This window comes from Lontra canadensis, unplaced genomic scaffold, assembly GCF_010015895.1.
Source record: "Lontra canadensis isolate GAN:19392208 unplaced genomic scaffold, GSC_riverotter_1.0 scaffold3, whole genome shotgun sequence".
NCBI lineage: Eukaryota > Metazoa > Chordata > Mammalia > Carnivora > Mustelidae > Lontra > Lontra canadensis.
Genome location: NW_022630997.1, coordinates 54,282,521 through 54,297,767, shown reverse-complemented (window position 1 = coordinate 54,297,767; position 15,247 = coordinate 54,282,521). Strand labels below are relative to the sequence as shown.

General features: G+C 39.8%; 1 pseudogene; it reads left to right on the top strand.

Annotated features, from left to right (window-relative positions):
* Nucleotides 1–617: 617 nt before the first annotated feature.
* LOC116879698 lies at nucleotides 618–1,534 on the top strand (annotated as a pseudogene).
* Nucleotides 1,535–15,247: the final 13,713 nt, after the last annotated feature.

Below are 15,247 nucleotides of genomic sequence, written 5' to 3'. Positions count from 1 at the left end.
TCTCCTTAAGTCTTACTTATTCCTTCTGAAATTCAGATTTTAGCTTATATGATATCCACTAAAGTAACATGTAATACCTATTATATAAGAAAAAGAGAAATAAGATGATAGTACCAAAGACAGGATCTCCTGCATGTTAAGTGACATGTCCATACACATGCACCCGCACTTGGCTGGTAGAGTGACTTGGAATAATTCTTTTGAGAATGGATTTTATATAATACACAGCAAGAGCTGTTCATATATTTTTGACCCAATAATCCCACTTTCCATGGGAAAAATTAAAATGTCTAGCAACTCGATAAGATGAATTATGAATATCATGTAAATTATATATCTGTTGGAAAGAATAGAATTAAAATTATATTTCTGTTTACAGTTCCATTGCATTACTTATATAGCTATTAAATTGCATTTATGAAGACCAGGCATGGAGAAAAGCTTTTATTTTTTAATATAAGTGACAAAGCAGACAATTAAATCACTGGGATTCCACATGTGGAAAAAATAGAGATACATCCAATGCAGCTCTTTATTCCTCACTAGGGCTGTGGCTGGAGTGGCTTTGGTGCTAGTCTCTCTGAGCCATCCAGCTCCATCCTTGTTGCCAAGGGGACACCTGATGTCGCCACTGCCATGACTGAGCAGAGGACACTTTGTGGTACCCTCAAAGGCCACAATGGCTGGCTGACGCAGATTCTCGCCCCTCCCCAGTTCCTGGACATGATACCATCTGCCTCTCGAGAGAAGAACATCATCATGTAGAAGCTGACCAGGGAGGAGACTAACTAGGGCATCCACAGCAGGCTTCCCAGGGTCATCTCCTCGGATGGCCAGTTTGCTCTCTCAGACTCTTGTGGTGGAACCCTTCGACTTTGGGATCTACAATGGGTACCACCACACACAGATTTGTAGGCCATACCAAGGATGTACTTAGTGGGGCCTTAACCTCTGATAACCCCGCAAATTGTCTCTGGCTCCGTAGACAAAACCATCGAGCGGTAGAATACTCTGGGTGTATGCAAATGTACCGTCCAGGATGAGAGCCATTCGGAGTGGGTGACTTGTGTCTGCTTCTCATCCAGTAGCTGCGACCCTATCACTGCCTGCTATGGCTGGGACAAGTTGGTCAATATATGGAACGAGGCAAATTACAAGCTGAAGACTAATCTCTTCAGCTGCACAGGGTACCTGGACATTGTGACTGTGTCTCCGGATGGATCCCTCTGCTTCTGGAGGCACAGGGGGCCAAACCATGCTGTGGAACCTCAGGAAAGGCAAGCATCTTTATACTCCAGATGGTGGGGATATCATCAGTGTCCTGGGCTTCAGTCCTAACAGACATGGGCTGTATGTGGCCACGGGCCCCACCATCAAGATCTGGGACTCAGAAGGCAAGATCACTGCAGACGAACTGAAGCAGGAAGTTATCAGTACCAGCAGCAAGGCAGAAACACCCCAATGTACCTCTCTGGCCTGGTCTGCTGATGGCTAGACTCTGTTTGCCGGCTATAGGGACCTCATAGAGCCAGTGACCATCGATACGTGCTAAAAATCTATGGCAGAGCTTTAGGGGGGGTGGGAAAGGTTTTCTGACTTTTAAAATAAAAAAAAAATTAGGTGCAAACTGGAAGGAAATACTTATTTTAGAAAGGTAGAATTAGGGGCGCCGGGGTGGCTCAGTTGGTTAAGCATCTGCCTTCAGCTCGGGTCATGATCCCTGGGTCTTGGGATCAAGTCTCTCATTGGGCTCCTTGTTCAGTGGACAGTTTGCATCTCCCTCTCCCTCTGTCCTCACTCCCTCTCCCCTGCTTGTGCCTGTGCTCGTGCTCAGGTATGCTCTCTCTCTCAAATGAATAAATAAAAAATATTTAAAAAAAAAGAAAGGTAGAATTCAATGTGGTTTCTCTCTCTCTCTCTCTTTTCTTTTTTTTTTTTAAAGTCCCCCCCCCCACCCTTGTAATAAAATGTAAAAAAAAATCTAAAAAGATCCTAGAAAGTCATATAATTTCTGGGAAATGACTACACAAACTACATTGAAATAAAGTTGGCAAAAACTTTAGCTCAAACCTGAAATGAAATAAACAAATGCCAATTGGTTACCCATAGTACTCCACTGTTCAACTTAACTCTACCAATGCAAGTATTTGCAACCCAGCTCTGGGGACCTTCATGGTGTATGTCCACTGTTTTCAAAAACTCCTGAGAAATCTCTGGAATCCTATGTAGTACTGTTCAAGGTGTATCCAACAACACAGGAAGAAAATAAGGGCCCAGATCACATAATTAGGAAGGGATGCTGCACCTAGAAGTATAGCATTCCCCCTTCAGAGGCCTGCTCCAGGGAGAGAAGCTGACCTGGGGAACCGGCCGGTCTTATTCCTGGAGCTGCCTTTGGAAGACAAGGACCTGAGGAGAGAGGTCACTACTCTGGGAAACCAGGCGGATGCCTGCTGAGTGGTCAGGGAGAGACAAACCAGGAAGTGAACTAGTGGGTCCAAGAATGAAGCTCTTCTAGGGTTTTTGTTTAGAAGGGACAAAAAACACAGTTCAGAGTATCTTAAGTATATCAAGACTGTATTGGGTTGTGTAACTAGGAAGTCCATAATTTCTAGGAGTTCAAATGACTTCAGGATTTTGCCACCCTTCTCTTTCTCTGTGTCTGTTTCCTTATACAATTTTTAGATCAGCTTCTCTTTGTCTGTTGGCTTCTCTTTCTTTGGTTAGCCTTCCTCCAGGGGGTAGACTTTGCTGGGACTGTCTCAAGTCTATGTCATCCATCTTAGAGATCCCTAAGTAAGAACTCCAGGGGGCTCCTTTCCTGTTGCATTAAATGTAAAAATGGTGATTGGGTTTCCTACACATGGTGGCTGCGAATTAGACTTACAAGGGAATGTCCCTTGCTCCAGACACTGCCTATGGTGCTGACTACCTATTGTGGTTGGTAGGAAATCAGGGCAATCTTTCTATCTGATTAAAAATATTGACATTAAAAAATAAACCCACTGACATTAAGAATCTCTCATATCATTAGTGAAAAATTAGCCTGAAAGTAATAGAAGATTACAAAAACTCCCATTGGGAGTAGTTTTTGTTTGTTTGTTTGTTTTTTAAAGATTTTTATTTATTTGACAGACAGATCACAAGTAGGCAGAGAGGCAGGCAGAGAGAGAGAGGAGGAGGAGTCAGGCTCCCCGCTGAGCAGAGAGCCGGATGTCCCAGGACCCTGGGATCATGACCTGAGCGGAAGGCAGAGGCTTTACCCACTGATCCACCCAGGCGCCCCGGGAGTAGTAGTTTTTTTTAAAAAGCCCTGCTTACTAACCATGGCTCTCTATACTACAGAATTTCAGGCAATAAAACAGAGTTAAGTGAATAAACTTGAGATATGGTTGGGGAAAAAAAGCTATTCTTGTCTCAAATTTTCCCTTTTATTTTGAATCCCCTGATTGTATAAAATCTTCATTTCCGCCCGCTTCCTGCACCTAGTGGTGCCCATGACAATAGCAGCTCCCTGGGTTGGGGCCAGGGCAGGGTAGTAATGTGTGTCTGGGTCATTTGTAAGTTGAGTGTTTATAAGGTGGAAGCTCTCTGTCCTGCGTTAGTCATTCGGATCTCAGCTTTTAAGCAGGTCAGTCGTCTCTTCTCTAATGAGGAAGTACTTGTTCTCTTAACATTCTGGCAACATTCTGTTTGCTTATTTTTTCCCGGTCCAAGTTATCCCAATGAGTAAGTCCATCTTTTGACCCTCAGGTGCTGTATGCAGCAGAAGGAAAAGTTACGCGTGGAAAGGAGGAACAAACAGGTGGGAGTGACAAGAGCAGGAAGGAGCCAGACGAAAGCAGCCAAGGTCTGTTAAGAACGTGAGTAGTTCTGAAGTGTTTCAGTAATGCAGAGTACACGCACGACGATGAGCATTACCACCCCTCAGTCAGGTTCTGTAGGAAAGGACAATGAACAATGGTCCTCTATTCTAAAAGTTCTTCCCAGCAGGCTGTTAGAGGGGCCTTGACAACCTCATTAGTTAGTATTCCTTGGGGTTAAGACATGGAGGATTTCTTTTTGAAAAGGTCATGTCTTACTCATTTTGCACCAGCTCCAGTGCCCTATAAATATTGAGTAAATGACATGGCCAACATTATCAGCCAAGAATAGCTCATAGTATTTTTAGCCGATTAATTCTAGTCATTCATTTAATGATTCATTCAGCACACATTCTTTACTGATGAAGATTATAAAAATAACTTATTTTGCATGGGCCATAAGTTAGGCAATGAGCTAAGTGTTTTATGTCCATTATCTCAATGGACATAGTTGCTATTAATATTTACCTATTTTATAGGTAAAGAAGCCTGAGCTTGAAGAGGTTAAATTAATTTCTCCATGCAAATGGCTGATAAATGGCAGAGGCAGTACTTGTCTCTAAGACACACTGATGCTTAAAGTCTGAACTTTAAACCCCAGAGTACTGGAAGATAATCCTTCATGGGCATCTTGCATTTTTTTCATGTATTAAAGAAACTGGGATGTTTGTTCTGTAAAGTTTTCCAGAGTCTGGGTTTTTCTTTTCTTTCTTTCTTTTTATTTATTTATTTTTTTATTCTGGGACCCTTTTTTTTTTTAATTTTTAAATTTTTTTATAAACATATAATGTGTTATTAGCCCCAGGCGAACAGGTCTGTGAATCACCAGGTTTGCACACTTCACAGCACTCACCATAGCACATACCCTCCCCAATGTCCATAACCCCACCACCCTCTCCCTGCCCCCCTCCCCCTGGCCCCCCCAGTTTGTTTTGTGACGTTAAGAGTCTCTTGTGGTTTGTCCCCCTTCTGATCCTATCTTGTTTCATTTATTCTTTTCCTACCCCCCGACCCCCCACCGTTGCATCTCCATTTCCTCATATCAGGGAGATCATATGATAGTTGTCTTTCTCCAATTGACTTATTTCGCTAAGCACGATACCCTCTAGTTCCATCCACGTCATCGCAAATGGCAAGATTTCATTTCTTTTGATGGCTGCATAGTATTCCATTGTATAGATATACCACATCTTCTTTATCCATTCATCTGTGGATGGACATCTAGGTTCTTTCCATAGTTTGGCTATTGTAGACATTGCTGCTATAAATATTCGGGTGCACGTGCCCCTTCGGATCACTACGTTTGTATCTTTAGGGTAAATACCCAGTAGTGCAATTGCTGGGTCATAAGGCAGCTCTATTTTCAACTTTTTGAGGAACCTCCATGCTGTTTTCTAGACTGGTTGCACCAGCTTGCATTGCCACCAACAGTGTAGTAGGGTTCCCCTTTCTCTGCATCTTCACCAGCATCTGTCATTTCCTGACTTGTTAATTTTAGCCATTTTGACTGGTGTGAGGTGGTATCTCATTGTGGTTTTGATTTGTATTTCCCTGATGCTGAGTGATGTGGAGCAATTTTTCATGTGTCTGTTGGCCATCTGGATGTCTTCTGTGCAGAAATGTCTGCTCATGTCCTCTGCCCATTTCTTGATTGGATTGTTTGTTCTTTGGGCGTTGAGTTTGCTAAGCTCTTTATAGATTTTGGATACTAGCCCTTTATCTGATATGTCGTTTGCAAATATCTTCTCGAGTCTGGGTTTTTCTGATTGCATTCTTAAAGTATCATTTAACATTTTCACCTTTCCTCTGTATTTTCCATCAAGTGGTAGTCAGATATAGAAGCTTGATCAAGTTTCAGCTCAATTTTTTGGAACAAACCTGCTAGATAAGTGCTAGTATGTTCCTTCATGTGCCAGGAGACCTGTAATTTGATGTCCCTCTTTTCTACAATGTTAACAGCCATTCATATTGAGTATCTGGCTCAACTAGTTTTTTGAGGTTGCAGAATAGTGATTTCCTATTGTCAATTTTATACATATGTAGTGTTGTGTACGTAAGAAACTCTTTTTACGGGCGCCTGGGTGGCTAAGTGGGTTAAAGCCTCTGACTTTGGCTCAGGTCATGATCTCAGGGTCCTGGGATGGAGCCCCACATTGGGCTTTCAGCTCATCAGGGAGCCTGCTTCCTCCTCTCTCTGCCTGCCTCTCTGCCTAGTTATGATCTCTCTGTCAAATAAATAAATAAAATCTTTAAAAAAAATAAAAAAATAAAAAGTCTTTTTACTTATTAGCTAGAATACTTCTATAAAAAGAAACTTTCCCTTATCCATTATTTGGTTACTTAGCAGAATACTTTGTTAGGGATGGCAGGAAGAACACTTGACTCTTTCCCGTTACTCGTATATTTTCAAAATAATGAGCTAATTCCCAAGCATCTTCCCTGGTTATCATTTAATTGTTTTTATTATAATTATGCACTCAAGGATTTGATGGTTTTTAATTTATTTGCAGTTCTTCTTGTTGATGATAAAATCAGCTCAATTTTTATACATCCGGCTCCTGAGTCATTTGGCTTTAACAATCAAAGTTAAAGAAATTGATAACTTCTTTACTATCATGCATGACAAGATGTCCCAGCTCATCTTTTAAAATTTCCTGTCCAAACTTAGAACTGTCATTTCTCTAAAGAATCTTGGTTCTCCTATGTGGAAAATGGTATCTGGAGACCCCCCCAGCTTTTATATTGGCAACTAATTAAAGAAAGAATCATGTCTCTGGCCTGCATTCAGCCTGTGGCTAGTCTGCTGTTGACCCTTGGCCAGACTTTAGTAATAGTAGTGAGAATTAATTGAAAGAGATGGATTATAAAGATATTTTTTTCCAAGGTTTTTTTTTATTGTGATAAAATACACATGACAAAATTTACCATCCTAACCATTTTAATTGTACAGTCCAGTGGCATTAAATATGTTCATAATGTGCAACCATCACCACCATCCATCTCTATGACTCTTTCGTCCTATAAAACTGAAACTCTATACTCATTAAACAATAACCTCGCTTTTCCCCAACAACCACCATTCTTCATTCTTTCTCTATGATTTTTACTAATCTAGGTATCTTGTGTAAGTGGAATCAATCAGTGTTTGTCTTTTTGTGATTGTCTTACTTTACTTAGCATGGTGTTCTCAAGGTTTATCCATGTTGTAGCTGTATCAGAATATTCTTCATTTAAGGCTGAATAATATTCCATTGTATGAATTATATCACATTTTGCTTATCTATTTGTCCTTCAGTGGACACTTGGCTCACTTCCACATTTTAGCTATTGTGAGTAACACTGTTATGAATATGAGTATACCAGTATAATTTGAGACCTGTTTTCAATTCTTTTTGGTATATATCTCCAAGTAGAATTGCTGGGTCTTGTGGTCATTTTATTGTTAATTTTTTGAGGCATTTCCATTCTGTTTCCACAGCATCTCTACTCTTTTTTATTCCCATCAAAAATGTACAATGGTTTCAATTTCTCCACATTCTCACCAACACTTGTTATTTTCTATTTTTTTGCTGTTGTTGTTTGTTTGTTTTCTTGATAATTGGTGTGAGATGGTATCTCACTGGAGACTTTTTTTTAAATTTTAATTTTAATTCTAGTACACTTAACATAGTGTTATATTAGTGATTCAACAATTCTATACATTACTCTGTGCTCATCCCAACACCTGCACTCTTTAATCCCATCACCTACTTGACCCATCCCCCTGCCCGCCTCCCCTCTGTTAAATGTACTTTTGTTCTCTACAGTTAAGAGTCTGGGTTGGTTTTTTTTGTTGTTGTTGTAGTTTTTTGTTTGTTTTTGTTTAAGGAGAATTTTTAAAAAATATATTTTGTTTGTTTTATTTAGAGAAAGAGAGAGAGAGTAGGGAGAGGGATGGAAGGAGAGGGAGAGAGAGAATCTCGAGCAGACTCCGCACTCAGCATGGCGCCCCACGTGGGGCTCAATTTCACAAACCTGAGATCATGAACTGAGCTGAAATCAAGAGTCAGATGCTTAATTGACTGAGCCATCCAGGCTCCCCAGAGTCTGTTTTTTTGGTTTATTGTTTTCCTTTGTCCATTTGTTTCTTAAATTCCACATATGCGTGAGATCATATGCTATTTGTCTTTCTCTGACTTATTTCATTTAGCATTATACTCTCTAGAGCCATCCTTGTTTTTGCAAATGACAAAATTTCATTCTCTTTGTGGCTGTGTAATATTCTGTCACACACACACACACATGCACACACACTTTCTTTCTTTTTTTTTTTTTTTTAAGTAAATCTACCCCCAACATGTGGGTTGAACTCATGACTGTGAAATCAAGAGTGGCATGCCCTACCAACTGAGCCAGCCAGGTGCCCCATATCACATCTTCTTTATTCATTTATGTACCAATGGACACTTGGGCTAATTCCATAATTTGGCTATTATCAATGATGCTGCAATAAACATAGGGGTGCGTATATCTTTTTGAATTAGTGTTTTCATATTCTTTGGGTAAGTACCCATTAGTGGAATTACTTGATCATATGGTAGTTCAATTTTCTTTTTTTTTTTTAAAGATTTTATTTATTTTTTATTTTTTTAAGATTTTATTTATTTATTTGACAGACAGAGATCACAAGTAGGCAGAGAGGCAGGCAGAGAGAGAGGAAGGGAAGCAGGCTCCCTGCTGAGCAGATAGCCAGACATGGGGCTCGATCCCAGGACCTTGGGATCATGACCCGAGCTGAAGGCAGGGGCTTTAATCCACTGAGCCACCCAGGCGCCCCGGGAGTTCAATTTTCAATTTTTGAGGAATCTCCATACTGTTTTCCATAGTGGCTGTACCAGTTTGCATTTCCACCAACGGTGTAAAAGGGTTCCTTTCTTTCCACATCCTTTTCAATGCTTGTTATTTCTTGGGTTTTTTATTTTAATCATTCTGACAAGTCAGAGGTGATATCTCATTGTGGTTTGTTTTGCATCTCCCTGGTGATGAGTGATGTTGAGCATCTTTTCCTGTGTCTGTTGACCATCTGTATGTCTTTCTTGGGGAAATGTCTGTCCAAGTCTTCTGCTCATTTTTAAAAGAATTATTTTTGGGGGGTATTGAGTTAGAAGTTCCTTATATGTTTTGATATTAACCTTTTATCAAATATGTCCTTTGCAAATATCTTCTTCTATTACAAATGTTGCCTTTTGGTTTTGTTAATTTTTTTCCTTTGCTGTACAGAAGCTTTTTTGATGTAGCCCCAGTAGTTCATTTTTGCTTTTGTTTCCCTTCCTCAGGGGACCTATCTAGAAAAATTTGCTACTGCTGATGTCAGAGAAATTACTGCCTGTGTTCTCTTCTAGGATTTTAATGGTTTTAGATTTCACATTTTGGCCTTTAACCCATTTTGAATTTATTTTTATGTATGGTGTAAGAAAGTGGTCCAGTTTCCTTCTTTTGCATGTTGCTGTTCTGTTTTCCCAACACCATTTGTTGAAGAGACTGGTTTTTTCCCTCATTGAATATTCTTTCCTGCTTTGTCAGAGATGAATTGACCATATAATTGTGGGTTTATTTCTGGACTGCCTATTCAGTTCTATTGATCTGTGTCTGTATCAAAACAGTATGATACTGTTTTGATCACTACAGCTTTGTAATATAACTTGAAGTCTGTATTGTGATGTCTTCAGCTTTGCTTTTCTTTTTCAAGATTGTTTTTGTGATTTGGGGTCTTTTGTGTTTCCATACAAATGTTAGGATTGTTTGTTCTAGTTCTGTGAAAAATGCTGTTGGTATTTTGATAGGAATTGCACTAAATGTGTAGACTGCAAGGGGCAGGGAGGAAGGGAATAAGGATGCTGGGCCTGCTGCCTCCCCCAACACCAGAACATTCAGGGGCCAGAGCTAGAGGGAGCCAGGGAATGAATGGTAGGACTTTAGGGGGCTGTCACTGAGTCTTCTGTGGTGGTCACTAATTCCGTGTCAACACACTCTAGGAGTAGTCTGAGGTGTGCATAGGATCCTCCATCAACATTTCTTCCCTGTGCCCTCTTCTCAGGAGCATGTTCTCCAGTGTCCTGGCTGCCAGGGCTGTGGGCATCCAGGCGGTGGCCTTGCAGCTCCTCTGGGATGTGGCTGGGCTCACCAACACACCAGTTACAGTCTTCACTGCTGCCCCCACTGATCCTGGCACAAGGGCTACTTGCTCTGAAATTATTCTGAGGCAAGAAGTTTTAAAAGATGGTTCCCACAGAGACCTTTTAGTAAAAGTGAAATTTGGAGAAGATACTGAGCACTTAAACAGACCTGCTGACTTGATTAAACAGTACATCCTGACAGGACATTTCGTGAATCCATAATGAGTTGGCTTCATTTCAAGAGAGAAACATAACAGAGCAGTGATGGTTTCAGAAAACTTTTACATACAAGCTCCCAATTATTTGTCCAAGGAATCTAAAGTTCCAGTTTGTGCCTGACAAGATTCACAGTGTGTTGTTTCTAAGCTTTTTTTTGCCTGTGCGCTACTGCTATCATCTGTCACAGAATAAAGATGAGGAAACCTTTACTGTGGTCAAGAACCATGATTTCAGGGCACCTGGGTGGCTCAGTGGGTTAAGCTGCTGCCTTCAGCTCAGGTCATGATCTCAGGGTCCTGGGATCGAGCCCCTCATTGGGCTCTCTGCTCATCGGGGAGCTTGCTTCCCCATCTCTCTCTGCCTGTTTTGCAGTTATATCTGAAGATATTCTCTGATCCTTTTTTGTTTTCTCTCGTTCACAGTTTGCTGGTTTTCTTTAGTGCCATAATTAGACTTTTTTCTCTTTATTCTTTGCATATTTATTAGTGTTTTTTAAAAAATTTGTAGTTACCATTAAAAAACATCTTCTGCATATAGCAGTCTATATTAAGTTGATGGTCATTTAAATTTGAACCCATTCTTTGCTTCTTTCATCCCCACATTTTAGGCATATGGTATCATATTTTATACCCTTTTATTTTGTAAATCCTTGACTGATTTTTTACAAAAATATTAATTTTTACTGCTTTTGTGTTTACTACTTTCATACTGTCATTTTTGGTCTTTCCTTTCCACTCAAAGTGTCCCCTTTAATATTTCTTGCAGGCTGGTTTAGTGGTCATGAACTCCTTTAGTTTTTATTTATCTGGGAAACTATCTTTCCTTCTATTGTGAATGATGGCCTTGCTGGATAGAATATTCTTGACTACAGATTTTTGCCATTCAGCACTCTGAATATATTATGCCCATCATTTTTGGCTCAGAAAGTTTCTTTTCATTTATTTATTTGTTTTTATTTTTTATTTTTGGTCAGAAAGGTTTTTTTAAAGATTTTATTTTTTTCAGAGAGAGAGAGAGGGAAAAAAAGAGAGCATGAGCATGAGGAAGGGGGGGAGAGACATAGGAAGAGGCAGAAGACACCCCCCCGCACCCCGTTTAGCAGGAAGCCAGATGCATGGCTCAATCCCAGCACCCCTGAGATCATGACCTTGTTCAAAAGTTTCTGTTGAAAATTACACTGATAGCCTTATGTGGGGGATATATATATGTGTATATATATATATACACGCATATATATACTGTCTTCTTTTGTTGCTTTTAATATTTTTTTCTTTATCACTGTATTTTTGCCATTTCAATTACAGTATGCCTTGGTATGGATCTGCCCTTGTTGGGAGCTCCCTGTGCCTCCTGCATCTGCAGATCTATTTCCTCCCTCAGATTAGGGAAGTTTTCGACTATTATTTCTTCAAATAAATTCTCTGCCCCTTTTCTATCTCTTCTTCTGGGACTCCTACAACATGAATATTATTACGTTTAATGGAGTCACTGAGTTCCCTATGCCTATTCTCATTTTCCATAATTCTTTTTTCTCTTTTGATCAGCTTGATTACTTCCCATTACTCTGTCTGTTAGATCATTAATTCATTCCTCTGCTTCTTCAAGCCTGCACTTCATTCCATCAAGTGTGTTTCTCATTTTGTTTATTGAGCTCTTTATCTCTGCTATGTTATTCTTTGTGTTAATGGTATCACTGATGTCCTCCATTCTTAAGTCCATTTAGTACTCTTGTGATCATAGTTTTAAATTCTCCATCAGGCATGTTACTTATATCTATTTTGCTTAGATCTCCAGCCATGGCTTTGTCCTCCTCTTCATTTAGGACATATCATCCTGTCTTCTGATTTTTTCTAAATTTCTGTGCCTGTTTCTCTATGTTAGGAAAGTCAGCTATGTCTCCTGTTCTTGAGGGTAATGGTTTTATTTTTTAATATTTTATTTTTAAATTTTATTTTATTTTTTCAGTGTTGCAAGATTCATTGTTTATATACCACACCCAGTATTCCATGCAATACTTGCCTTCCTTAATACCCACACCAGGCTCACCTGTCCCCCCATCCACCTCCCTTCCAAAACCCTCAGTTTGTTTTTCAGAGTCCACAGTCTTCTATGCTTCATCTATCCCTCTGATTTTCCCCAATTCCCTTTTCCTTTCCTTCTCCTAATGTTCTCCCTGTTATTCCTTATGCTCCACAAGTGAAACCATATGATAATTGACTCTCTCTGCTTGACTTATTTCACTCAGCATAATCTCCTCTAGTCCCTCCCATGTTGATACAAAAGTTGGGTATTCATCCTTTCTGATGGAGGCATAATATTCCATTGAATATATGGACTACATCTTTATCCATTTGTCTGTTGAAGGGCATGTTGGCTCTTTCCACAGTTTGGGGGTTGTGGCCATTGCTGCTATGAACATTGGGGTACAGATTGCCCTTCTTTTTACTACATCTGTATCTTTGGCAGTAAATACCCAGTAGTGCAATTGGTAGCACTATTTTTAATTTTTTTGAGGAATCTCCACACTGTTTTCCAAAGTAGCTGCACCAACTTGCATTCCCACCAACAGTGTAAGAGGGTTCACCTTTCTCCACATCCTCTCCAACACTTGTTGTTTCCTGTCTTATTATTTTTGGCCATTCTAACTGGTGTAATGTGGTATCTCAATGTGGTTTTGATTTGAATTTCCCTGATGGCTAATGATGATACATTTTTTCATGTGTCTGATACCCAATTGTATATCTTCTTTGGAGAAGTGTCTGTTCATGTCTTCTACCCATTTTTTGACATGATTATCTACCCTGCTGCCATCTTCCAACCTCTTCTCTGTCCCTTTTGAAGTACAGTTTTGCTGGATATAGGATATTAGCCCATTGCTTTCTGGCCTCCCAAGTTTATGATGAGAAATCTGCTTTTAATCCTATGGAAGATTCCTTGTATATGAGGAGTTGCTCCTATTGTTGCTTTCAAGATACTCTCTTTGTCTTTTTAAAGTTTAATTATAATGCATATCAGTGTGAAATCTCTGATATTATCTTATTTGGAGTTCATTAAACATCTTAGATGCTTATAGTCATGACTTTCATCAAATTTGAGAAGTTTTCAGCTGCTATTTTTTTCAAATATTCTCTCTGCCTCCTTCTCTCTTCCCTTCTGGCACTCTCACAATGCAGATAGTGTTCAAAAGGTCTCTTAAGCTCTGTTTGCTTTTTTCCAAACATTTTTCTTTCTGTTTCTCAGACTCCATTATTTTCATTACTCTGTCTTCAAGTTCACTGATGTTTTTCTTCTGCCTGCTAAAATCTGCCTTTGAATCCTTCTAATGATTTTTCATTTCAGTTATCTTACTTTCAGCTCCAGAATATCTTTTTTCACTTCTTTTTAGTTTTTCTCTTTGTTGCTATTTCAATTTTGTTCATCATTTACTTGACTTTTTCCATGCATCTTTATGATAGTGGTTTTATAAATCTTTCTCTGGTAGATCAGCCATCAGGTCTTTTTCAGAGAATGTTTCTGTTGACTTTCATTTCTCCTTTGAATGGGCAATACTTCCTGTTGTTTTGTTCATTTTTTTAAAATTATGCCTTGTGATTCTTTTGTTGTTGTTGAAAGCTGGACACTTGAATCTAAAAATGCAGTAACTTGAGAAACCAGATTCTCTACCTCAGGGCTTGCTGTATTTGTTCTCTTGATTGTGATAGGCTGTCTCTGTGCCAAAGATCAGCCTGAGGTGTAAGCTTAAAGTCTTTTCAGGTCTTTTCTGAGCCTGTGACTTTTGCTGGGTGTGCACACTTACTAATTTTCCCCATATATGCAGTTGTTTTTTGAATGTCTTCATCTTTAATGTCTGCCTCCCAAAAGAGGGGGGAAAATGCAGCAGGTGGATGTGTTCCAGTCCTTTAAATTCCCTGGCAGTTATGTCAGTTAGAAGGGAGGTGCAACAACAGTGGTTGTTTGCCTCTTTGCTCCTCTGTGATCAGAAGTAGCAATCAGTGATTGGAGCATAGATCCCTGATATTTGGAGAATAAGATTGTTGCTGTTTTTTTTTTTTTTTTTAAGATTTTATTTATTTATTTACTTTAGAGAGAGAGAGAGAGCATACGAGTGGGGAGAGGGCGAGAGGGAAACGGAGAGAATCCCAAGCAGGCTCTGTGCTGACTGTAGAGCCTGATGCAGGCCTTAATCTAAAGACCCTGAGATCATGATCTGAGCTGAAACCAAGAATCGGATGTCTAACTGGTGGAGCTATCCAGGTGCCCCAAAACAGGGTTTCTTAGGCCCACCTTGAGTCCTGCAAGCTGTATGCAAGCTGCTCTAGGAGCATGTGCACTGCTGTCTGCCATGGGGGTGGGGAGATGTATACTCTGCTAACAGCTAAAATTGACCAAAATTAACCACAATGTACAGATTAAGATTTCCTCTGGAATTTCATGCCTTCCATAGACTCCAGCCTTCTAAAATTGTTAGACAAATTCTGCCAGTGCAATTGTTGTCTAGGTGGGAAGGCAGATTCCTGTTGCTTCCTATTCTGCTGTCTTCCTAGAATCTTCGGATTAAGATATTTTGCACTTAGAAATGTAGGAAGGAGGGGCACCTGGGTGGCTCAGTGGGTTAAGCCTCTGCCTTCGGCTCAGGTCATGATCCCAGGGTCCTGGGATCGAGCCCTGCATCGGGCTCTCTGCTCAGCAGGGAGCCTGCTTCTCCCTCTCTCTTTGCCTGCCTCTCTGCCTCCTTGTGATCTCTGTCTGTCAAATAAATAAATAAAATCTTAAAAAAAAAAAAAAAGAAAAAAGAAATGTAAGAAGGAAAGAACATCTGATGTTTTAAGTGAGAAAATTGTAACTTTTTTAAAGCTATCATAACTGGAAACATTATGATGACTACTTAATACATTACATACATTATTTAATGTAGTCCTTGCAATAGCACTGAAAGAGAGGTATTATTCCTTTTTCTAGATGAAGAAATCAGGCACAGAGTAGGGGTGTGTGTGTGTGTGTGTGTGTGTG